General features: G+C 51.5%; 1 protein-coding gene across 5 annotated transcripts in view; it reads left to right on the forward strand.

Moving 5' to 3' along the window:
• Window positions 1-26,636, forward strand: part of LOC116939194 (unconventional myosin-XVIIIa-like) — a 155,400-nt gene that overhangs the window by 47,814 nt on the left and 80,950 nt on the right. For 3 of the 5 annotated variants that reach the window (XM_076062476.1, XM_076062478.1, XM_076062477.1), the window contains exon 1: window positions 16,851-17,154. The exons of 1 other annotated variant lie outside the window; for it this stretch is intronic. The gene's annotated coding sequence lies outside the window, so the exon portion shown is untranslated. Of the gene's footprint in view, window positions 1-16,850; window positions 17,155-26,636 lie in introns of those variants that run through there. One more of the 5 variants, XM_076062475.1, reaches the window with a different exon arrangement.

Consider the following 26,636-nt stretch of genomic DNA (forward strand, 5'->3'; position numbering starts at 1 on the left):
TTCACACGACCCATGATTTGACTTCACACAACCCATGATGTGACTTTACACGACCCATGATTTGACTTGACACGGCCATTGATTTGACTTCACACAACCCATGATGTGACTTCACACAACCCATGATGTGACTTCACATGACCCATGATTTGACTTCACACGACCCATGATGTGACTTCACACGACCCATGATTTGACTTGACACGGCCCATGATTTGACTTCACACAACCCATGATGTGACTTCACACGACCCATGATTTGACTTCACACAACCCATGATGTGACTTCACACGACCCATGATTTTACTTCACACGACCCATGATGTGACTTCACACGACCCATGATTTGACTTGACACGGCCCATGATTTGACTTCACACAACCCATGATGTGACTTCACACAACCCATGATTTGACTTCACACAACCCATGATGTGACTTGACACGATCCATGATTTGACTTCACACAACCCATGATTTGACTTCACACGGCCCATGATTTGACTTCACACGACCCATGATTTCACTTCACACAACCCATGATGTGACTTGACACGACCCATGATTTGACTTCACACAACCCATGATTTGACTTCACACGGCCCATGATTTGACTTCACACGACCCATGATTTCACTTCACACAACCCATGATTTGACTTCACACGACCCATGATTTGACTTCACACGACCCATGATTTCACTTCACACAACCCATGATGTGACTTGACACGACCCATGATTTGACTTCACACAACCCATGATTTGACTTCACACGGCCCATGATTTGACTTCACACGACCCATGATTTCACTTCACACAACCCATGATTTGACTTCACACGGCCCATGATTTGACTTCACACGACCCATGATTTCACTTCACACGACCCATGATTTGACTTCACACGACCCATGATGTGACTTCACACAACCCATGATTTGGCTTGGCACGGCCCCGCGATTTCACTTCACACGGCGCGTGTCCACACGAGATTTACCCCTTCGACACGGCCTGCAAGCGATTATATTTTCTCGCGTCTGCCAGCATCTTCGCCGCACTAATCGGGCACTCGAGGGAGGTGGCGGTGGTAGTGGTGGGGAAGCGGTGGTCATTTATAATCAGGCGGCAACACCGCGTGTCTAATTGTAGATAGGCGGCCCAGTCACTTTCGTAAGTCACCGCGAGGGCCTCTTGACTGGGGTCGACAAGAGCCTCGCTATTGCTTAATAACGCTGAGGGTGTGGGTGGACGTTTCGTTAGCGAGCCAATGCGCTACGAACCCCCGGTTCGACCCGAATTCGAATATCCCGCTCGCGACCAATAGCAACGGCGATCATCTTGATCGTTCCTGGAGCCCCTCTATGACCTTGAATGGGTACCCGGTGCGGTGCGTACAACACGTGAGCCATTGAGGAAGACAAAGGCGGCCGGGCGCGCTGCTGATTCACCCACTCATCTCGTGTCGTGACACCACCCTTTGTATAGGTGCAGCTACTCGCTAATAGCACTTGCCCCAACAGTCTGTTCGAGGCTATATCAGGGTGGAGAGTGGGGGGGGGGATATTTGTCTTTGTTTTGTTGAAGTATGTTTGTGTGTATTGTGTGTGTGTGTGTGTTCAGCTGTACGGTGTGCAAACATCACCGCGAGGGAAACAAAGGCGACCGGGCGTGGTGCTGACCACCCACGCTCTCGTGTGCCGTGCAGGCTACTCGCGAACAGCACTTGCCCCGTAATTACGTGAAGGCTATACCGGGGGACCTTTGTCTTTGCCAAGCTTGCGTGGTGGTGGTTTATCGCGCGCGCGTGCGTGTGTGTGTAGGCACGCGCGTGTGTGTTAGTGTTTAATGTGCGTGTATATACTTGACGAATGAGCATATGTTTACGGTGTGAGTGTATAATTAGGCACTGGGGCATGTCAGCATTGCATTTGCGATTGTGAGAGATAGTGTGTTTTGGGGGCGTGAGTCGTACGCAGTATATTTAGCCGAGAGTTGTGCCACACCGTACGTTCTATAGTTGTGCGCTCACGTATATATACACACACACATTGTAGCACTCTCATTAACGGGGATTCTGAGTAACTGCGTTTGGAACGTGAGCCGCTTTCTTGGTTGGCTTTGCTCACGATGTATTTGTGTAACCTGTTCTCTGCGAGTGTAGAGGAGGCAATTTTTGCTGTTGGTGACGAATGTAAAAGTTCATACTCACGAGTAAGCTTCCCCACCCACCCCACCCACCCACCCTTCCACATCCCCCCCACCCACCCACCCTTCCACATCCCCCCCACCCTCCCACCCACCCTTCCCTCCCACCCACCCACCCTTCCCCCCCACCCACCCCACCCACCCACCCTTCCCTATCGCCCCCACCCTTCCCCATCCCCCCCAACCACTCTTCCCCATCCCTCCACCCTTCCCCCCGATCTTTCCCCATCCCCCCCACCCTTACCCATCAGCCTACCACCCACCTTCCACATCCCCCCCCACTCATCCTTCCCCCCCACCCACCCTTCCCCTCCACTCACCCTTCCCCCCACCCACACCCCCCCCCCCCATTTAGCATTTGTGGCCAGCTCGCTTCTAATAAATAATAAATTAATGTTTTTTCCAGTTATTTTTTTCCCTTTCTTTTAATTTGCGCTGACCCGCCCCGAACTGAACATCTGTGAAAAATCACTTTATAGCTCATCGGATTCCTTCTAATATAAATACATATTCGGAATCCGCATCGTGGTGCCCCTGCGTCTATTGGCTCGCGCTGCCCGGTGTGCAGGCGGTGCAACTGCACAAGGGCCCACAATGTGACCGAATTTTTCAAAAGGGTCGTTGGGTTAAATCACACAATTCACATTGTTTTTTTTATTTCACCAGGTAAGGCCCACTCAGCTGAATAGATCTTTTTCGAGGAGCCATCTGGCCACAAATGATAGCTCAATGATTTGGCTTCTCACGTGGCAATGTAGAGCAGCCAAACACTCTAAACGCGTGATGTTGATTCTAAATGTGGAGGGTAAAACTGGAGGACCTGGCAAAAAAAAAATCCACGCGATCACGGAGAGAGAGAGAGACAAACGCAAACTCCAAATACACAGCAGGCGTCAGGGTCGGGATCGAGCCCTACGGACCTCCTGTATACCAGCACGCGCTCCTACAGTCTGTCAAGGCTACACGGATCATCTTTGTATTGTGTGTGTAGGAGTGCGTGTTCGTGGCGTGTGCCGCTACTCTGCCTGCATATGGAGCGAGTCTCATTAGCCGCTCCCTCCGATTGGCTTTGGCCGCGCAGCTCGCGGAGAAGGCTGCGAAATCTCCCGAGTGCGCAGCCCAAGATAACTCTGTTGCCAGGGCAGGCGGGCACCCGGGCGGGCGGGTGGATGGGCAGTGGGGCAGATAGGTGAGTAGGCAGGCAGGTAGGTGAGCGGGTGAGCACGTTGGCGAGCTGGTAGGTGAGCGGGTAGGGCAGCCGAAGCAATGCCTTCTTGTGCGTCTCGCCGCCGCGCTTTGTTTACCGTGTGATTAGTGAACATTGAATAGTGATCATTGGATAGTGAACATTGAATATTCAAAATTGAATAGTGACCATTGAATATTGACCATTGAATAGTGAAGACTGAATAGTGATCATTGAATAGTGAACACGGAATTGTGACCATTGAATGGTGACCATTGAATATTGACCATTGAATAGTGACCATTGAATAGTGAACATTGAATCGTGAAAATGTAATAGTGAAAATATAATAGTGACCACGGAATAGTGACCATTGAATGGTGACCATTAAATAGTGAACATTGAAAAGTGACCATTGAATAATGAACACCGAATAGTGACCGTTGAATAGTGACGACTGAATAGTGAACATTGCATAGCGGACGTGAAATCGTGAACCTCAAAGAGAGAGGATTGACAAGTGATTAATCACGCCTATGCGCGTGGATTCTTTTCGCGCTTTCCACAAGGCGCGCTCTTGCCCTCGGACGTGGCTTTCACGGTCCGCGGGTGTCGGGACGTCGCGAGGCCTCGCGCCGCGACTACACCGCTGGCCGGCGGGCATCGAGCGTCGTTTGTGCCGCGGTCAGTGGAGCCAAGCAGGGGGGGGTGGTCGCGGGCACCTCGGCCGATCGGCCCGACCCTTTGACGCCTGCTGCTGTATATTTGGAGTTTGCGGTGTCTCTCACCTCTCTCTCTCTCACCTCTCACCGTGGTCGCGTGGATTTGTCTCCGGGTCCTCCGGCGTTACCCTCGCCCCACGTCATTGAGAATCAACATCACGCGTTTGGAGTATTTGGCCGCTGTGAATGTCCCCCCCCCCCCCCACACGTGACGATGAGCCTCTTCGTTGAGCTATCATTTGTGATGGTCAGATGGTTTCTGAAATAAGGAGCCACGTAGCTGAGTGGGGCCCTTACCTGTTAAAATAAAAAAAATAGTTCGTTAACATAGCAACACAAGTTTACACTTGAGTGTCCGGCGGAGTGAATCGCCCTTACGAGAGTTGATTTACCCCCCCGCCCCCCCCCTCCTCGTGACGGACGCACAGAGCTCATTCACTCACACTCGGATGCCTCACGTGGAGAATTTCCCGAGGTGAATCAAATGTCACATCGCATCAATTGGGTTGGGGATGGATGAATCCCAAAGCAACATTATTTTACGAGCGCTGTGTTCAGCAGAAAGCTGCCACGCTGGAAGCGCGCATAGCGCCACGTCGGTTATCAGAGACTTCATTGACCATACTTCACCACGCTAAGCCTTACCCATGTCAACAAAGTGTTAAAGTTAAAGATGGTGAAAAGGACGGGGGGGGGGTGATGAGAGAGGACTTGAGCAGCGGTCCTGGCATCGCTCGCCACTGACGTTCGCCGTTGAGCGAGGCGAGTAAGTCAGAGCACCGCCTGTGGTGTCGTTATCCCTGCCGCACCCTCACACGGACAGCGCCCTCGCGCTCGATGGGAATTCGCTAATTTACTGCCGTGCCCGATACCTCGAGCAACGCGTCTGCCACTCTCCGCCCCGGTGCTCGCCAAATATTTGCAGTCTCTAACACGGTGGGGGCTGGGGGGAAGGGGGGAGGGGGTGGGGCGCGTGGGCGTGCAACTTAATAATCCACTGCTGGATGATAACCTCCGCAAAACGGTCTCGGTCCTCTCTGTTACGGTAGGCGGGCGAGTCCCGCGCACACCGCAAAGCGTGCGTCACCCCCGTCACTGTAATCATCCCCAGCAGCAGCAGCAGCGTCATCGTCGTCGTCATCGTTGGCCAATCATTTATCCACTGCTGGATGAAGGCCTCAACCAAAGCCGCCGCCGACCGCCTTCACCTCCGCCCGCGTCGCACACGAGACAGGGTTCCGTTGCTCCATCTCCAAGGCGGACGTTGCGCTAAAAATCCGGCGCCCCCGCCCCCTTCCTCTGGCTGCCCGCTGCAGCTCCTGCGGGAACTCAATTCCGGCAGCGAAACGTCGGACGTCGAGCCGCCCCCCCCCCTTCCCCCCGGGAAGACCTGCCGTGGCGGTTAGAGAGACGGATATTCGCACGGGGGAACTCGTGTGGTTGTTGTTGTTGTTCTCCAGCCGCACGCTCTGTATGAAGCCATCCGTCGCCGCAGTGTAAACAGGTGGGCAGGGTCGATAAACCCACGGCTGGAAAAATGTTCGCCAGCGTCCTTGTTGGACGTTATTTATAGGTCGCGGCGCAGCGAGGGTGGCGTGTCCTTCCTTTAATGTACTCGACACCACGAAGCGCAGATATATTTGGGCTAATTAGTTTTTTTCTGTTCTGTTCTCGACATATCCGTCTCGAATGAAGAGTTCCACCCACGTGCGTTGTGTGGATGGACAATGATGGACGATCAGAATATTTATTTAAACTGGAAGGAATCTGATGAGCTGTAAAGCTCTTTTCCGCAGATGTCCAGTAAGGGGCACGGGGTCAGAACGTTATACGAACAACAAACGAAAGAAAAACACGATTTGAGTGCAAAGCTTCGGAAAGATAAGCAAATCACTTTATACAAAAAAACATACAAACAAAACTAAGAAATGTTTTGTTATATCTTACCAGGTAAAGCCCACTGAGCTGTTGACTTATTTTGTAGAAGTGACCTGGCCACAAATGATACAGTGAGGGAAAAAAAGCATTTGATCCCCTGCTGATTTTGTACGTTTGCCCACTGACAAAGAAATGATCAGTCTATAATTTTTATAGTAGGTTTATTTGAACAGTGAGAGACAGAATAACAACAACAAAAATCCAGAAAAACGCATGTCAAAAATGTTATACGTTGATTTGCATTTTAACGAGGGAAATAAGTATTTGACCCCTCTGCAAAACATGACTTAGTACTTGGTGGCAAAACCCTTGTTGGCAATCACAGAGGCCAGACGTTTCTTGTAGTTGGCCACCAGGTTTGCACACATCTCAGGAGGGATTTTGTCCCACTCCTCTTTGCAGATCTTCTCCAAGTCATTAAGGTTTCGAGGCTAACGTTTAGCAACTCGAACCTTCAGCTCCCTCCACAGATTTTCTATGGGATTAAGGTCTGGAGACTGGCTAGGCCACTCCAGGACCTTAATGTGCTTCTTCTTGAGCCACTCCTTTGTTGCCATGGCCGTGTGTTTTGGGTCATTGTCATGCTGGAATACCCATCCACGACCCATTTTCATTGCCCTGGCTGAGGGAAGGAGGTTCTCACCCAAGATTTGACGGTACATGGCCCCGTCCATCGTCCCTTTGATGCGGTGAAGTTGTCCTGTCCACTTAGCAGAAAAACACCCCCAAAGCATAATGTTTCCACCTCCATGTTTGACGGTGGGGATGGTGTTCTTGGGGTCATAGGCAGCATTCCTCCTCCTCCAAACACGGCGAGTTGAGTTGATGCTAAAGAGCTCCATTTTGGTCTCATCTGACCACAACACTTTCACCCAGTTGTCCTCTGAATCATTCAGATGTTCACTGGCAAACTTCAGATGGGCAAATATATGTGCTTTCTTGAGCAGGGGGACCTTGCGGGCGCTGCAGGATTTCAGCCCTTCATGGCGTAGTGTGTTACCAATTGTTTTCTTGGTGACTATGGTCCAAGCTGCCTTGAGATCATTGACAAGATCCTCCCGTGTAATTTTGGACTGATTCTTCACCGTTCTCATGATCATTGCAACTCCACGAGGTGAGATCTTGCATGGAGCCCCAGGCCGAGGGAGATTGACAGTTCTTTTGTGTTTCTTCCATTTGCGAATAATCGCACCAACTGTTGTCACCTTCTCACCAAGCTGCTTGGCAATGGTCTTGTAGCCCATTCCAGCCTTGTGTAGGTCTACAATCTTGTCCCTGACATCCTTGGAGAGCTCTTTGGTCTTGGCCATGGTGGAGAGTTGGGAATCTGATTGATTGATTGATTGCTTCTGTGGACACACTCTTAAAGGGAGTGCTCCTAATCTCAGCTTGTTATCTGTATAAAAGACACCTGGGAGCCAGAAATATTTCTGATTGAGAGGGGGTCAAATATTTATTTCCCTCATTAAAATGCAAATCGATTTATAATATTTTTCACATGCGTTTTTCTGAATATTGTTGCTGTTATTCTGTCTCTCACTGTTCAAAGAAACCTACCATTAAAATTATAGACTGATGATTTCTTTGTCAGTAGGCAAACGTGCAAAATCAGCAGGGGATCAAATACTTTTTTCCCTCACTGTAGCTCAACAAAGTGGCTTATCATCGTGTGGAAATATATAGCAGCAAAACTATTAGAAATTATCCAAATGCATGTTTCTAAGTCGTTTGTGGTGGGATTTGGAGAGTCTTCTGGAGTTTCAGTACCTTCCCACTTGTCCATCCACTGCTTTGGATGACGTCCTGTGTTGGGTGGGGGGGGTGGTGGCGTGGGGGTGGTTTGACCATACTTCACCACGCCGATCAGCACGTACTGTATCCGTGAGACAGAAGCGGAATTCGCTTCAAGTTTCATTTTCATGTTTCATTTATCAGGTATAGCCCTGTGAGCCATTCGGCTCTTAAGTCGGGTGCAACCGCAACAAACAAAATTTGAACACAGAACATCTTAAAGCGACAACGCATAACAGAAACATCCTGGAATAAACCCACAAATATTCCACACTAAAAAAACTGATTATAACGTTGCGTGCAAAAAATCAATGTGGTGAAAGCCAACAACAACAACCATAATACAATTTAGATTAATCATGTTTTCGAATCACCAAAATAAAGCTAAAAAACAACAGTAATCATAGGAACTGGGATTTTAAATTTAACAATAAACGATATACACAACACGTACGACAACACCTGAAGCCATAGCTGGCAGCACGACACTCCCAGTGTATGATGTGTGAGTGAGTCAGCATTAGCGTGAGTGAGTGTATGATGTGCGAGTCAGTGTATGATGTGTTAGTCAGTGTATTATGAGTGAGTGAGTCAGCGTATGATGAGTGAGTCAGTGTATGATGTGTGAGTGAGTCAGCAGCAGCGTGAGTGAGTGTATGATGAGTGAGCGAGTCAGCGGCAGTGTGAGTGAGTGTATGATGTGCGAGTGAGCCAGCACACGATGAGTGAACCTGTGTATGATGAGTGAATGGGTCAGTGGTTGTGCGAGAATATGATATGTGACTGAGTAAGCGCATGATGAGCGAGTCAGCGCATGATGTGTGAGTAAGTCAGTGCATGGTGTGAGTGAGTCAGTGCATGATGTGTGAGTCAGTGTATGATGTGTGAGAAAGTCAGTGTATGATGTGCGAGTGAGTCAGTGCATGGTGTGAGTGAGTCAGTGCATGATGTGTGAGTGAGTGAGTCAGTGTATGATGTGTGAGTGAGTCAGTGTATGATGTGTGAGTGAGTCAGTGTATGATGTGTGAGTGAGTCAGTGTATGGTGTGTGAGTGAGTCAGTGTATGGTGTGAGTGAGTCAGTGTATGGTGTGTGAGTGAGTCAGTGTATGGTGTGTGAGTGAGTCAGTGCATGGTGTGAGTGAGTCAGTGTATGGTGTGTGAGTGAGTCAGTGTGAGATGTGTGAGTGAGTCAGTGTATGGTGTGTGAGTGAGTCAGTGCATGGTGTGAGTGAGTCAGTGTATGGTGTGTGAGTGAGTCAGTGTGAGATGTGTGAGTGAGTCAGTGTATGATGTGTGAGTGAGTCAGTGTATGATGTGTGAGTGAGTCAGTGTATGATGTGTGAGTGAGTCAGTGTATGATGTGTGAGTGAGTCAGTGTATGGTGTGTGAGTGAGTCAGTGCATGGTGTGAGTGAGTCAGTGTATGGTGTGTGAGTGAGTCAGTGTGAGATGTGTGAGTGAGTCAGTGTATGGTGTGTGAGTGAGTCAGTGCATGGTGTGAGTGAGTCAGTGTATGGTGTGTGAGTGAGTCAGTGTGAGATGTGTGAGTGAGTCAGTGTATGATGTGTGAGTGAGTCAGTGTATGATGTGTGAGTGAGTCAGTGTATGATGTGTGAGTGAGTCAGTGTATGATGTGTGAGTGAGTCAGTGTATGATGTGCGAGTGAGTCAGTGCATGATGTGTGAGTGAGTCAGTGTATGGTGTGAGTGAGTCAGTGTATGATGTGTGAGTGAGTCAGTGTATGATGTGTGAGTGAGTCAGTGTATGATGTGTGAGTGAGTCAGTGCATGATGTGTGAGTGAGTCAGTGTATGATGTGTGAGTGAGTCAGTGCATAATGTGTGAGTGAGTGCATGGTGAGTGAGTCAGTGTATGGTGTGAGTGAGTCAGTGCATGGTGTGTGAGTGAGTCAGTGTATGATGTGTGAGTGAGTCAGTGTATGGTGTGTGAGTGAGTCAGTGTATGATGTGTGAGTGAGTCAGTGCATGGTGTGTGAGTGAGTCAGTGTATGATGTGTGAGTGAGTCAGTGTATGATGTGTGAGTGAGACAGTGTATGATGTGTGAGTGAGTCAGTGTATGATGTGTGAGTGAGTCAGTGTATGATGTGTGAGTGAGTCAGTGTATGATGTGTGAGTGAGTCAGTGTATGATGTGTGAGTGAGTCAGTGTATGATGTGTGAGTGAGTCAGTGTATGATGTGTGAGTGAGTCAGTATATGATGTGTGAGTGAGTCAGTGCATGGTGTGTGAGTGAGTCAGTGTATGATGTGTGAGTGAGTCAGTGCATGGTGTGTGAGTGAGTCAGTGTATGGTGTGTGAGTGAGTCAGTGTATGATGTGTGAGTGAGTCAGTGCATGGTGTGTGAGTGAGTCAGTGTATGATGTGTGAGTGAGTCAGTGCATGGTGTGTGAGTGAGTCAGTGTATGATGTGTGAGTGAGTCAGTGCATGGTGTGTGAGTGAGTCAGTGTATGGTGTGTGAGTGAGTCAGTGTATGATGTGTGAGTGAGTCAGTGCATGGTGTGTGAGTGAGTCAGTGTATGATGTGTGAGTGAGTCAGTGCATGGTGTGAGTGAGTCAGTGTATGGTGTGTGAGTGAGTCAGTGTGAGATGTGTGAGTGAGTCAGTGTATGATGTGTGAGTGAGTCAGTGTATGATGTGTGAGTGAGTCAGTGTATGATGTGTGAGTGAGTCAGTGTATGATGTGTGAGTGAGTCAGTGTATGATGTGTGAGTGAGTCAGTGTATGATGTGTGAGTGAGTCAGTGCATGGTGTGAGTGAGTCAGTGTATGGTGTGTGAGTGAGTCAGTGTATGGTGTGAGTGAGTCAGTGTATGGTGTGAGTGAGTCAGTGTATGGTGTGTGAGTGAGTCAGTGTATGGTGTGTGAGTGAGTCAGTGCATGGTGTGAGTGAGTCAGTGTATGGTGTATGACTGGCTCCAGTTTAACAGCAGAGGTCTCACTCCGAATCAGTCGAGCGGCAATATCTTTTCATCGGTTGCGTAACGCTGTGTGGAAGCTACCTGGTCTGTCGCTCCGCACTAAGCTTCAGGTCTTCTCGGCCACGGTCATTCCCTCCTTTCTCTACGCTTGCGAAACGTGGACCCCCCTAATGGAACATCTTCGCCGGTTAGAAACATTTAGGCTGGCCTGCCTACGATCCATCCTGGGTTTAACCAGACTGGATTGTGTGAGGAGCTCACAAATCCTTGAAAGATCTGGGCAGGGTCCCATCGGTGAGCTCCTCCGGCAGGCAAGGCTGCGATGGCTGGGTCATGTAGCCCGCATGCCCAGCCACCGCATGCCGAAACAGCTTTTGTTTGGCCGGATTGAGGGGGCTAAGCGGGCGCGGCACGGGCTAGAGAAGAGATGGAGTGATGTGGTACAGGAGGACGTGGAGCTGAGTGGACTTGCCGATGACTGGTACCAGCGGTGTCAAGATCGGCCTCTGTGGAGGAGGCTCGTGAAGGATGCTACTGGGCAGTTGGAGGCAGTCGCCCTCCAACAACAACGGAGGGCGGAGGAGCGACGCTCACAACAGCGAGCGGAGCGCCGGGTGGCTAAAGCACAGCAGGTTGGCACAGTAGGGGGCACAGGTGGTGCATCAGCCAGTCATCTCAGTCAGTCGACCCGTGGCACCTGGGTCTGCCCCGTGACCTCCTGCCAGCGGGCGTTCGACACTTCACGTGGCCTCAGGGTGCACATAGCCTGGCACAAGCGTCGTGGTGACATCACCGCCACTTAGTGGCGAATGGCGGTTGTTGTGTTGTTGTTGTGGTGTGTGAGTGAGTCAGTGTGAGATGTGTGAGTGAGTCAGTGTATGGTGTGTGAGTGAGTCAGTGCATGGTGTGAGTGAGTCAGTGTATGGTGTGTGAGTGAGTCAGTGTGAGATGTGTGAGTGAGTCAGTGTATGATGTGTGAGTGAGTCAGTGTATGATGTGTGAGTGAGTCAGTGTATGATGTGTGAGTGAGTCAGTGTATGATGTGTGAGTGAGTCAGTGTATGGTGTGTGAGTGAGTCAGTGCATGGTGTGAGTGAGTCAGTGTATGGTGTGTGAGTGAGTCAGTGTGAGATGTGTGAGTGAGTCAGTGTATGGTGTGTGAGTGAGTCAGTGTATGATGTGTGAGTGAGTCAGTGTATGATGTGTGAGTGAGTCAGTGTATGATGTGTGAGTGAGTCAGTGTATGATGTGTGAGTGAGTCAGTGTATGATGTGTGAGTGAGTCAGTGTATGATGTGTGAGTGAGTCAGTGTATGATGTGTGAGTGAGTCAGTGCATGATGTGTGAGTGAGTCAGTGTATGGTGTGAGTGAGTCAGTGTATGATGTGTGAGTGAGTCAGTGTATGATGTGTGAGTGAGTCAGTGTATGATGTGTGAGTGAGTCAGTGCATGATGTGTGAGTGAGTCAGTGTATGATGTGTGAGTGAGTCAGTGCATAATGTGTGAGTGAGTGCATGGTGTGAGTGAGTCAGTGTATGGTGTGAGTGAGTCAGTGCGTGATGTGTGAGTGAGTCAGTGTATGATGTGTGAGTGAGTTAGTGTATGGTGTGTGAGTGAGTCAGTGTATGATGTGTGAGTGAGTCAGTGCATGGTGTGTGAGTGAGTCAGTGTATGATGTGTGAGTGAGTCAGTGTATGATGTGTGAGTGAGTCAGTGTATGATGTGTGAGTGAGTCAGTGTATGATGTGTGAGTGAGTCAGTGTATGATGTGTGAGTGAGTCAGTGTATGATGTGTGAGTGAGTCAGTGTATGATGTGTGAGTGAGTCAGTGTATGATGTGTGAGTGAGTCAGTGTATGATGTGTGAGTGAGTCAGTGTATGATGTGTGAGTGAGTCAGTGTATGGTGTGTGAGTGAGTCAGTGTATGATGTGTGAGTGAGTCAGTGCATGATGTGTGAGTGAGTCAGTGTATGATGTGTGAGTGAGTGTATGATGTGTGAGTGAGTCAGTGTATGATGTGTGAGTGAGTCAGTGTATGATGTGTGAGTGAGTGTATGATGTGTGAGTGAGTCAGTGTATGATGTGTGAGTGAGTCAGTGCATGATGTGTGAGTGAGTCAGTGTATGGTGTGAGTGAGTCAGTGTATGATGTATGAGTGAGTCAGTGTATGATGTGTGAGTGAGTCAGTGTATGATGTGTGAGTGAGTCAGTGCATGATGTGTGAGTGAGTCAGTGTATGATGTGTGAGTGAGTCAGTGCATAATGTGTGAGTGAGTGCATGGTGTGAGTGAGTCAGTGTATGGTGTGAGTGAGTCAGTGCATGATGTGTGAGTGAGTCAGTGTATGATGTGTGAGTGAGTCAGTGTATGGTGTGTGAGTGAGTCAGTGTATGATGTGTGAGTGAGTCAGTGCATGGTGTGTGAGTGAGTCAGTGTATGATGTGTGAGTGAGTCAGTGTATGATGTGTGAGTGAGTCAGTGTATGATGTGTGAGTGAGTCAGTGTATGATGTGTGAGTGAGTCAGTGTATGATGTGTGAGTGAGTCAGTGTATGATGTGTGAGTGAGTCAGTGTATGATGTGTGAGTGAGTCAGTGTATGATGTGTGAGTGAGTCAGTGTATGATGTGTGAGTGAGTCAGTGTATGATGTGTGAGTGAGTCAGTGTATGGTGTGTGAGTGAGTCAGTGTATGATGTGTGAGTGAGTCAGTGCATGATGTGTGAGTGAGTCAGTGTATGATGTGTGAGTGAGTGTATGATGTGTGAGTGAGTCAGTGTATGATGTGTGAGTGAGTCAGTGTATGATGTGTGAGTGAGTGTATGATGTGTGAGTGAGTCAGTGTATGATGTGTGAGTGAGTCAGTGCATGATGTGTGAGTGAGTGTATGATGTGTGAGTGAGTCAGTGTATGATGTGTGAGTGAGTCAGTGTATGATGTGTGAGTGAGTGTATGATGTGTGAGTGAGTCAGTGTATGATGTGTGAGTGAGTCAGTGCATGATGTGTGAGTGAGTCAGTGTCGGCTCCCTCTGCTCGCGCCGTCGCCCCCCCCCCGGCTCCGTCGCCCCCCCCGGCTCCGTCGCCCCCCCCAGCTCCGTCGCCCCCCCCCGGCTCCGTCACCCCCCCCCCCCCCCGATTCCGTCGGCACCCCCCCCTGACTCCGTCGCCCCCCCCGGCTCCGTCGCCCCCCCCCCGGCTCCGTCGCCCCCCCCGGCTCCGTCGCCCCCCCCCCGGCTCCGTCGGCCCCCCCGCCCCCCCCGGCTCCGTCGGCCCCCCCGCCTCCCCCCCCCGGTTCTGACGGCCCCCTTCTGGCCCACAATAACAAGGCCCACTCATCTTGTTCACGTCTTCTCTAAAGACTCACCTGTTTGGCCTGGCCTACACGTCCCACGTGTGACCCAGCGGACGCTGAGCTCTGCACTATTTATATTTACTAACTTCGTGCATGGCGCACTGAGATCCTTGGATTAATTGCACCTGAAAAATGTAACATTTTTACAGTTAAGGTGGCACAACTTTAGCTAACACCGGTTCACCTGCACGGATAATAATAGTGAATCGCTTTGCTAACCCCACTCATTTCAAATGGTCATCAAATGTTTCCCCACTATTGAACCACCGAAAAGGAATGGGAATCGCTAAAGCTATGGTTAAGTTGCGAAGGGTTTCCCAGGGTCGGTTCTGATATCGCTCGCTATTGGTGTTCGCAGTGGCCCAGTATTAAACTCGGCTCACCAGGTTTGTAGTGCAGTTGAGTATTGCATATATTACGTGTGTTTATGGATTTTTGTTTGTTGAAAATCTAGGTTTATGGAGAAAAAAAGACTGGGTAATTGAGAAACAACAATACAAACGAGACGGTAAACAATGACACACAATTCTAATGTGGCATGGGATATTGACCCCGAATCGTAAATAATATAATTGGTTATTATGGTGACGATGTGATACTGCATTTTTGATCGATTCCGGTTTCGTTCTTAAATCATTGACCTTTTATAGTGACCTCCTAGCGTGCGAGCTTTCACAACTTTACTTGAAACTTTCAGAGTAGTCAACAGCTGGCAGTGGAGCACTGGATTATTGAATCCATCTGTAAGGCGCTTTGGGTTTTAACGGGGCTTTTTTTGCTTCTCCTCGTCTGCGTGGTGGGTTTCCTCCGGTTTTCCTACCACCTTGAAGCCAAACTCTCAATTAATTATTGGAATTGGCCAAAGATCCCAAATGCAGCGAGAACCCCTGGGGACTAAGAGTCCTCAAACTCGACGTGGTTATCCTACAGGTGAATGCAGGGCATTACGTGGCCTCTCAAGTGCACCTAGCCTGGTCACGCGTGAGCGCCCGCGGTGGCATCGCCGACTTGGCGGCGGTTTGTTGATTGGTGTCGATTTCGAATGTAGAGGTTAATCAGCCGGGTGTAATTTATTCGCATGTTTCACCCGAAATTAATATTCTCGCTGTCATAGAGGAGGGCAAAGAAATAATCATAATGCAATGTTTACTAATTTATGTACATATTGTTATCTCTAATTGGCCTGCAAGGAATTAATTTATACACTATATAAACTGTGTTTGTCATTGCAAAACGATTTCATGAATTCCTGTATTTCTACCAAATGAGGGCTTACTTAGAAGTTGTATTAGATTTTAAATATTGGGAAATGCCTCTTTGCAAATGTCTAATTTTAGACAAATTACTTGGTGGTGGTGATGCTGCTGCTGCTACGTTGGCAGCGGTGCAAAATTAATCATAATTATTATATAAATAACTCAACACATTCGTCAAAAACAACAGTGTGTGTGCGTGTGATCTTCAAATGATAAATATATGTCGACGTTTCAGCAAATGGGCCTTATTCATAGCACGCCATACGTATGTAAATAATCATTTTTTAAAACATATGCTCTGCGGTCCTTTCTTCATACGAAGATGTGTTCGGCCAATTAACAAGAAAACAATTGGTTTTAACTCTTTATGGAATTTTTTTCTTGTTTTTCATCATTTTTGATACTTGTAAAAAAACGTTCCGTAGATACAATGACCGAGAGATTCTTATAACAATTACGCGCGCGAGGTGAGGGATGGTGGGTGGTGGATAGTGGGGGTGGTGGGGGGTAGTGGGGCTGGTGGGGGGTGGTAGGGCGTGGGGGGCGTGGTGGGTGGTAGTGGTGAGGTGGTGGGTGGTGGGGGGTGGTGGGTGGTGGTGGGACAACACTGTATCCCATGCTGATGGAACTCATGGCAGGCCTTCTCCTGGCGAGCCAGGCTATGGCTGCTCCTCGAGAGGTAGGGCTCCAATTACCACACCCGGCCGTCTTTGTCTCCCCAGCGGCGATGTTTACACACCGCACCAGGTACTCATTTGAGGCTGAGTCGACATAGGGGAGGCCCCATGACCGGTTCAGATTATCGTCACTTGTGTTGGCTGTGAGCGGGATTCGAACTCGGGTCGCCGGGTTCGTAGCGCAGCGCGCTAAACTCTTCCACTACCGCGCTCCCCCCACCTCCACCAACCACCACCACCAACCACCACCACCACCAACCACCACCACCGCCACCGCCACCACCAACCACCAGCGCAACCAACCACCACCACCCCCCACCATCCACCACCACCGCCACCAACCACCACCACCCCCCACCACCCGCCACCACCACCGCCACCACTACCAACCCCCAACCACCACCACCAACCACCACCAACCACCACCGCCACCACCAACCACCACCGCAAACCACCAACCACCAACCACCACTGCCACCACCAACCACCACCGCAAACCACCACCAACCACCACTACCGCCACCGCCACCACCAACCACCACTACTACCGCCGCCACCACCACCACCACCACCAACCACCACCACCAGCCACCATCACCACCACCACCACCAACCACCACCAACTACCACAACCAACCACCACCAACCACCACCACCACGCTATCTCTCGCGGTGGCCATAATCGTGGTAAATTTAGCTCCGGTGACACTCGGAGAGGACCCAACGCCTCCCCCCCACCCCCACCTCCATCATAGGCCGTTCACGGGGCTGCCGAGTCAGTGAAACACCAGCCCAGCCCGCCGTAGCAGCCCCCGTGTCCCGTTACGGCCCCGACCACCAACGCCACTCGGTCGCTCTTCTTGCCGTGCGCCGCCTCCACTCGTCCCTCCCTCCCACCCCTCGCACCACCCCGGACGAGGCTGTGGCCTGAGAGCCGCTCCAAGAAAACTTTGTTGCGAAAGGGAGAGACTTCGTAACTCGGGGAAGTTTCTGTCGCCTGCCACCTCCTCCTCGACGCCGTGACGGGAGAGAAGTGTTTGGGTTTTTTATCGACGGCGTTTTGTGGAAAGTGTGGACCACACAAGTGAAACCGTGAGTTCGGCCCTGTGTCGAGGCTTTGGAAACCGCCGTGCAGTGAGAGAGGAAGGCTACCACCCCCCCCTTCCCCTGCACCACCGAATGTGGTTATTTTTAACTCGTGACCAAAAGTTGTGAGCGCGCAAGGGCCCTGATATGGGAGATTCTGATGGTCCGGGCTCCGTGATTTTTTTTGTCGGTTGATGTTTGCGTAAAGAATTAAGCGTCTTTTGATGATCATAGAACTATTGTCAATTTGGAAGAGGACAATTGTGAAATTGGTGTAAACTCTAGAGGGCGATGGATACTCCTTTCTTGCGTCAATCCACTGCTGGATGAACGACTCCCAATGCCGTGGTCAGCTTTGGTGGGGGTTGATCGGGGATTGTTTTGACCATACTTCACCACGCTGGTCAGTGCGAGTGGTCGGAGCAGGGTTGGTCTCACAACTGGTTGAAATAAATCACCCGCCGCTGATATTTATCCGTGGCCGGGAATCGAGCCCAGGTCGCCGGGTTCGTAGCGCAGATAAACGTTGATAATTAAATAATGTTGACATATAAAAAAACTAACTTCACAAAAATATTTTTTTATATGATTACATTTTTTTGCTGTGGCCTTTTGGCTGAGCAAAACTCCAGAGTTTCACTAAAACAGCTTGAAACAACAATCCAGCTCATTCGCAACGTCAATAACACGGCGCGATGTTGTGGCCTTTCGAGCGAGGGGGTGGGGGTGAAGACCCGTGTTTAATTTGGCGACGTTTCGGTCTATGGCCCTTTCTTCATAACGCGTGAAACACCCCTCTTTACCGTTGTTGTTGTTTGCGTTTGGTTTTGAGTTTTTTTTAATGCTCGCATTCAGCCTTGAAGTCCGGGGTTCTCACGGTGGCAGCCTCGACACTTAGCAGCCGAGCGCCGCCAGACAGCGGCCGGCAGCGATTCCTGTTCCATTCTGATGATGAACCGCGCTCAGATCCTCCAATGTCGCGGCGTCGGCGCGGGGTTCTTAATGACCGGCCCCTTGTTTTGTGCGCCCTCGGCCTCTTGATGGATGCAGCGGTGACCACGTTACCCCCATCCCCTCCCTCCCCCCTGCCCACTGCGCTCCTCACTCTCCCCCCTCTCCCCCACTCTCCCCCCTCTCTCTCTCTCTGTAGGGGAGCTCGCGGTGGCGATTTTTAAAAAAAAATCAGCCTCGCTCGTCTTGCCGCCCGTACGTCCACCCCGCGCGCTCATTCTTGGTGCCTTGATTAATCTCTCCCACTGACTTGGCCCATTTCCCTTCCTTTTCTCCCTCTCTCTGTCTGTACGTCTCTGTGTCTCCGCGTATGTGTGTGTATGTATGTGTGTGTATATGTATGTGTGTGTATGTACGTGTGTGTATATGTATGTGTGTGTGTATATGTATGTGTGTGTGTATGTGTGTGTATGTATGTGTGTGTATATGTATGTGTGTGTATATGTATGTGCGTGTGTATATGTATGTGCGTGTGTATATGTATGTGTGCGGGAAGTGGGGAGCGGTAGTGTAGCGCGCTGCGCCACGACTCTGGCGTCCCGGGTTCGATTCCCGCTCACGGCCAATAGCAATGACGATTATCTGAACCGGTTCTGGGACTCCCCTAGGTCGACTCAGCCTCAAATGAGTACCTGGTGCGGTGTGTAATCATCGCCACTGGGGAGACAAAGGCGGCCGCGCGTGGTGCTGGCCACCCACCCCCTCGTGTGCCATTCTGACCTTCATAGGTGCTCGCTAACAAGCACTTGCCCCAACAGTCTGTTAAGGCTACACGGGAGGGATCTTTGTTTTTGTATGTGGGAAGCGGTAGTGGAGTAGTGAGCGCACCGCGCTAGGAACCCGCCCACCTGGGTTCAATTCCATACCTCGTGCACCAAATAAGGGGCCGCCGTCCATAAATGACGTCACTCGATTTGTGACGATTTTTGACCCCCCCCCCCCGTCGTCACACGGCGTCACAAAAAGTCAGACCCCCCCTCAAATATGACGTCACAAAGCTCTGCCCCCCCCCCCCCATTCTTTTTTATACATGCTTCAAATCGCTTTAAACTAACGTCATTGTAGTGCGTATTTAATGTGGCGCTGCACTCTGATGTTGTAGGAGAAAACATTTATTAAAAAGTCTATTTAATTAAGTAGAACGTGTTGTCTATATTTATTTAAAGTTGCGCATTTTGATGAGACGTCACATTTCTCAACCCCCTCCCCCTCGTCACACATCGTCACAAATATCTGACCCCCCCGCCCCCCCCCCCCCCCCAGGTGCGTGACGTTATTTATGGACGGCTCCTAATAATGGCGAATATTTGAACCGTTCCTGGGCTTCCCGTAGGTCGACTTGGCCTTAAACGAGTACCCAGTGCAGTGTTTAAACATCAGCAACGGGGAGACAAAGGTGGCCGGGCTTGTTTCTGGCCACATCTTCTCCTGCACAATGCCAACCTTAATAGGTGCTGAGTGCTGGCACAACAGGACTTGTCCCAACAGCCTTAAAGGCTACACGGGGGTTCTCTGCCTTTTGCTTGTGCGCGCTCGCGAATCGCACTTGCCCCAACAGTCCGTTAAAGGCTACCCAGAGAGTGGGGGATCTTTGTCTTTGTCTCTATCCACACGTTGTCGTCTGATCATTGATTTTCTCGTTATTGTTGTTGTCGCCGCTTATGTAAACAATCGCAGTGAATAAAAACGAATCGACATAATTGGGACACTTTGTGGCATTTCGAGGTCACCTTTAAAACAAGAACATTCTCACCATCCGGCCGTTACGTAACAGCGCTAGAACTCGCAGCCACGAATCGCCCTCCCGTTCACCGCCACGATCGCCGCACGCTATTTTTAAATCGGCCACTCGCTGATTCTTATATATATTTTTAAATACCCCCCCTCCTTCTCCTATGAGAAGTAGCACGCGGTGGGGGGGGGGGCGTTTGTGGGGGGAGGCATCAGACGAAATGTTGCGCATCGCCGGGGCAACGCCAACGATCTACTCTGGCCCAGGCACGCGGTCTCCCCCAGACGTCTCCGTTGTTATCTTCTCGCTTAATTCAATGCCTGGTTGCAGGAGAGGGTGGGTAGGGGGGGGGGGTGCTGGTGGTGCTGGTGGTGGTCTGTAGGACGCGGCGCGAGTGGGCGCGACGAATAAATATCGGAGAGGGATTCCGAGCGAGATTTTTGGCCGATCTTTGTTGGTTGTTGTGGGAGGGGGGAGATAGCGAGGTGAGGAGTGGGTGGGGTGGGGGGTAATGTCATGGGTTCTATCCCGACTCTGACCGCCGGATGTATGTTTATGGAGTTCGCGTGTCTCTCTCTCTCGTCCCCATGGTCGCGATGATTTTTCTCTCCAGTTCCCCCCCCCCCCCCCTCCACATTTAGAATTAACATCACGCGTTTATAGTATTTGGCTTCTGCTGTAACATTTCCGCATGATGGTAAGCCACTTCGTTGATCAACAATGTGTGGCCAGGTCGCTTCTGATAAAAACAATATATAGGTAAATACACCTCTAATGGGCCTTACCTGGTAACATAAAAACAAATAGTTTGAGTATGTTGGTTGGGTGGGTGTGGGGTATGTTTGTGTGGCACGGCAGCCTCGACCGACCAGAGCCGGCCACTATGTACGGTGGGAAAGAAGTTCAATATACATTGCTCGACTCGTGTGCCCTGGAGTCCCGTGCCTTAGAGTGGCACGGGAGGCCCGAGTCTGCCCCGGGGGACTTGAGGGTACGGGAGATGAGGATGGGGCACTGGCTGGTGTTGAGCTCAGCGGAGGAAGGATGGGAAGCTGCTGCTGCTGTTGGTGATGGTGGTGGTGATGGGGAAGGGGGCACCACACTCCAATGCCGCTGCCCCTCCTCTCCCCACCCTCCTCCCCCACCACCAACCTCATTCGTCAGCCTTCTGCTGTCCTCAAGATTCAGTCGGGGCATTGGGCGGATGGGCAGAATGGAGAGGAGGGGTAAAAAAAAAACACCTCGAGATGGCGCGAGACGGAGAGAGATACGTGCAGAGAGCGAGGTGGTGATGACGAATGATAAAGACACGGATAGATGCGGTGAGAAACCGGGAGAGAGAGAGAGACGCGAAGAAGGAGACGGGACACATTCAGAGACTCGGGGGAGATGCGAGGAAGATAATTTTGTTATTTTATTTTGTAACGCGTTCTTGCCCATGAACCGTCTGGACGAGATACGTCTGCTGCGTTTAGACGTCATTGTGCAGAAGCGTTACGCCGTCATTGTGTTACGGGGACAAAGAGATGAACGGGGGGATACGCGACAGGGACGAAACTCGGGAGAGTCGTGAGACCCGAATGGCGTAGCGAGAGACGTAGAGACACAGAGCGGGAGAGAGAGAGAGAGCTAGACACGGAGGCAGAGAGAGTTTCCAAGAGAGGCAAGGAGACAGACAGAGAGAGAGACGAACGCTTAGAAACTGAGCCCCCCCCTCCCCCCCTTCATAAGTGCGAGGGATGGAGTGGTGGCACAGCGGTTAGCGCGGTGCAGCTGAGAAGCCAGCACAGCGTGAGTTTAATTACTGGTCACGGCTCACGTCGGTGGCGAGCAAGCGCCTGCAGCCGGTCCCTACCCATGCCGCACTGGCAGACGTGGTGAAGTATGGTCAGGCAACCCAGGCGATTGACGCGGCGTGAGGGAGGCCTTCATCCAGCAGAGGATTGACAGTGGGATGAAACTTGTTTTTTTTTAAGAGGGAGCCCCTGCGTGCGCCTACACACACGCACAGACACAACAACAAAGACAAAGATCCCCCGTGTAGCCTTAACAGACTGTTGGAGGAAAGTGCTGTTAGCGAGCACCTATGAAGGTCGGAACGGCACACGAGGGGGTGGGTGGCCAGCACCACGCCCGACCGCCTTTGTCTCCCCAGTGGCAATGTTTACACACCGCACCAGGTAGTCATTAGAGGCTGAGTCAACCTAGGGGAGGCCCAGGACCGGTTCAGATAATCATCACCGGTGTTGGCCGTGAGTGGGAATCGAACCCGGGTCTCCGGGTTCGTAGCGCAGCGTGGCGCTAACCGCTACACTACCGCACGCACACACACACACACGTGCTGGCACACACACACACGTGCTCGCACACACACACACGTGCTGGCACACACACACACACTACCGCTACCCAAGAGACACACATACACATACACAGAGACACACACACGTGGCGCGTGCATAGTGACGGCGCGACCCAATGCCCTGGCCCAGTGAGCTTCCTCTGGCCTCCCCATGCCAAGACTGCCTCTGGCCTGGCCACAACATCGGTGGCGTTGCCTCCCTACGTCCCACGTAAAAATTGTCCGCTGGTTTCGCTGAACCGGAGCGAGAACTCCAGGCGACAGTCTCATTAGCAAGAGTCACCTGGCAAATTAGTCTGCCAGTAGGTGTAGAGATGTTAACAACATCGCCTGGTATGCAGGAGGTCGTGGGTTCGATCCCGACCCTGACGCCTGCCGCTGTATATTTGGAGTTTGCGTGTCTCTCTCCCCGTGGTCGCGTGGATTTTTTCTCGAGCTCCTCCGGGTTTCCCCTCTCAACATTTGGAATCAACGTCCACTGAGAGGATTTGGCTGCTATAAATTTCTACACGAGGCTAAGCCGCTGCTTTGAGCTATTATTTGTGGTCAGGTCGCTTCTGAAAAACATGCTATATAGTTAAGTGGGCCTTGCCTGGTAAAATAAAAGAAAGTTTTTTGTTAATATATTTAGAGAGTACATTGCAATGTTAAATTTTAGCGAATTCGGAAGAAAAAAATTCGACTCTGTCGCCGGTGGCACACGACGGTCTGCTCTCACCGTCACGTGGATGTCGAACATCCGCTTTTGAGCGAAGCAAGGACGTTGCTTAGGGCATCGTGAAGCCAGGTTATTGCATTCACAGCGCAGTATTAATCACGGCGTCCGCCAGAGATTCTAACCGCGAACCTCCGTGTGGAATTAGACCCAAAAAAACAAGTCCTCGCGGTATTGTCGCTTAAACCAGAGTTCTTCACTCATCTTCAGAGGGAGCGGGGGTCACATTCGCCGATAAGACATCATCAGCAGTGCGAGAGCCGCCACCCATTTGAGACCATTGTGAGTTTGACAGCAGCACGACGATCATGATGGGCCCCCATCACTCTCTGTGCATCGTCGAGCGGGGGGGGGGGGGGGGGGCGTACGTCGGGGGCCGCACTAAAGGCCACAAGGGGCCGCCCAATGGCCTCTGCGGGCCTTGCCATGAAGAAACACTGCTCGAAACGATCACGGAGAGCTCGCGTACAGCTCTCTGTCAGTCCACGGCCGGACGAGGGCTGCCCCGCGCAGTAACACATTTGACCATACTTCACCATGCTTGATCGTCAGTAGAGGATTGGTGAAGGCGGGGGACATCGATTTAGGAACATAGAAGTGCAGTACAGGACAACAATGCATTGCGCTGCACTGCCCGATGCTCTCCTTCCGCATAGCTCATCCCCATTCCGGATGCCAAACGTGGAGATTCCACATTCGCATGACGAACCCGAGTCTGTCCATTGGGGTAGCCGCCGTCGACTCTCAGAGTCAGAATCGTGATTTAGACTTGGTGGAATCCGATGAGCTATGAAGCTCTTTTTCTTGTAAAATCACAAACGACTTACGCTCGTTTTGTCCACCACGAGGTTGGAGGAGGAGCGGGGGAAGAGAGGAGGGGAGGGGGCGGGGGGGGCAGGGAGGGAGGGGGAAGAGGGGTGGCGGCGGGAGGAAGGGGGGGGGGGGGCGACGATCAGCTGAGTCGGCCACAGAACCGAGAATCCCAATTTCGAGCTGCGACATCGCCACGTGCTAACCGCTGTGGAGGAAACTCAATTTTCACTTTTGAGGGTTTCTTTTTGTTTTGAGCTGCCAGTCTCACGACTGCTCCTGCTGCTGCTCTGAACGTAATTCTCTCTCTCTTTTTTTTTCTTTGACAGAAGTCGTTTCTGGCCGACCACTGGCTCAACTCAATTTCGGCCCTGCCAATGCGGAAAATCTGCTCCCCTCCTCTAGCCCCCCCCCCCATCCACCACCCCACCCCCATCCTTGTGATAAACTTGACAAGACGAAGCCTCGCTAGGACAGCATCCGACGGCCTAGTCGCGAGAGGAACAACTACAGAGAGATCGGGGGCACCGGGGAGAGAAGAAAAATCCACCAATCTAGCGGTGCATAATCGAGGGGGGGGGGTGGGGATTTTGGGGGTTAGATCGCGTCAATATAAATGTGTCGTTAAACCCGCCACCACCCGACACAGAACGTGCCAATTCGTTGCTGGCACAGCACCGCCGGTGCGCTGGAGGATTAAACCCCACGACATTCTCACTGCGAGCACGGCGTTTGCAGCAGCATCATCAGGCGTGTGACACAGCGGTGGTTCTACCGCCTGTGCGCACGGAGCTGTTGTTGGGAGTTCGGCAGCGGAGGCGCCGTCGCTAGCCGACGGGCGGAGCAGGGGGCTTGGCGCCACCTTCGGCGTGTTGCGGCGGAGGCGTTCGGAAATGTCCCCCTGAATGCACACACACACACACACGCGCGCACACACCGTGAACACACACACACCCTGAACACACACACCCTGAACACACACGCACCGTGAACACACACACACCCTGAACACACACGCACCGTGACCACACACACACCCTGGACACACGCACCGTGAACACACACACACCCTGAACACACATGCACCGTGACCACACACACACCCTGAACACACATACCGTGAACACACACACACCCTGGACACACACACACACCGTGACCACACACCCTGAACACACACACACCGTGACCACACACACACCCTGAACACACACCGTGACCACACACACACCCTGGACACACACACCGTGACCACACACACACACCCTGAACACACACACACACACCGTGACCACACACACACCCTGGACACACACACACCGTGACCACACATCCTGAACACACACACACCGTGACCACACACACACCCTGAACACACACCGTGAACACACACACACCCTGGACACACACGCACCGTGAACACACACCCTGAACACACACACACCGTGACCACACACACACCCTGAACACACACCGTGACCACACACACACCCTGGACACACACGCACCGTGAACACACACACACCCTGGACACACACACACCGTGACCACACACACACCCTGAACACACACACCGTGAACACACACACACCGTGACCACACACACACCCTGAACACACACACCGTGAACACACACACACCGTGACCACACACACACCCTGAACACACACACACCCTGAACACACACACACCGTGAACACACACACACCCTGAACACACACACACCGTGACCACACACACACCCTGGACACACACACCGTGACCACACACACACCCTTAACACACACACACCGTGACCACACACACACCCTGGACACACACACCCTGAACACACACACACACCCTGAACACACACACACACCGTGAACACACACACACCCTGGACACACACACACCGTGACCACACACACACACCCTGAACACACACACACCGTGACCACACACACACCCTCGACACACACACACCGTGACCACACACACACGCTGAACACACACACACCGTGACCACACACATACCCTGAACACACACACACCGTGACCAATTATTACCTTTGTACAATATCCGTACTTAACGTGCCGTGAGAGTCACTCATTAGAGGGATTAATTAAGGTAATTGATTAATTAGTGCCCTGATTAATGCCGGGGCGTAGGTCGGGGGAGCTGACCGGGGTGTGAGGGGGGGTGTTGAGGTTCCGGCTGCACCGAGTGAGAATTGTCACGGAATCGGACGCAGCGCATTTCCACTCCGACGATTGTCACGAGAAACAATGAGGACGGCGACGACGACACAATGTTGGCACGGAGGAGCTGGCTGTGTGGATGTCCCTCGGCTCGTCACCTCTGTGTGTGTGGTGCGTGCGTGCGTGTGCATGCGCGTGTGTGTGTGCCAGTTATCGTGGGGAGCGGTGGTGTAGCGGTTATCGCGCCGCGTAACGAACCTGGCGACCCGGGTTCGATTCCCGCTCACGGCCAACACCGGTGACGATTGTCTGAACCGGTCCTGGGCCTCTCCTAGGTCGACTCTGCCTCAAATGAGTGCCTGGTGCGGTGTGTAAACATCGCTACTGGGGAGATAAAGGCAGCCGGGCGTGGTGCTGGCCACCCACCCCCACGTGTTCCTGCCGGCCTTCAAAGGTGCTACTCGCTAACAGCACTTGCCCCAAAAGTCTGTTGAAGGCTATACGGGGGATCTTTGTGTATGTGCACGTGCGTGCACGTGTGTGTGCGTACTTGTTGTGGAGGGCGGTGACGCAGTGGGGTGGATGTCTTTTTCCGCTGGCCACAAAGAACGTCGTTGTTGATTATCTCAAATGGGGAACCTGTCCTGAGTTACCCAGTGCGGTGCGTAAACTTCAGT

Source organism: Petromyzon marinus, chromosome 5, assembly GCF_048934315.1.
Source record: "Petromyzon marinus isolate PM22_M1 ecotype Great Lakes invasive population chromosome 5, UKy_Petmar_22M1.pri1.0, whole genome shotgun sequence".
NCBI lineage: Eukaryota > Metazoa > Chordata > Hyperoartia > Petromyzontiformes > Petromyzontidae > Petromyzon > Petromyzon marinus.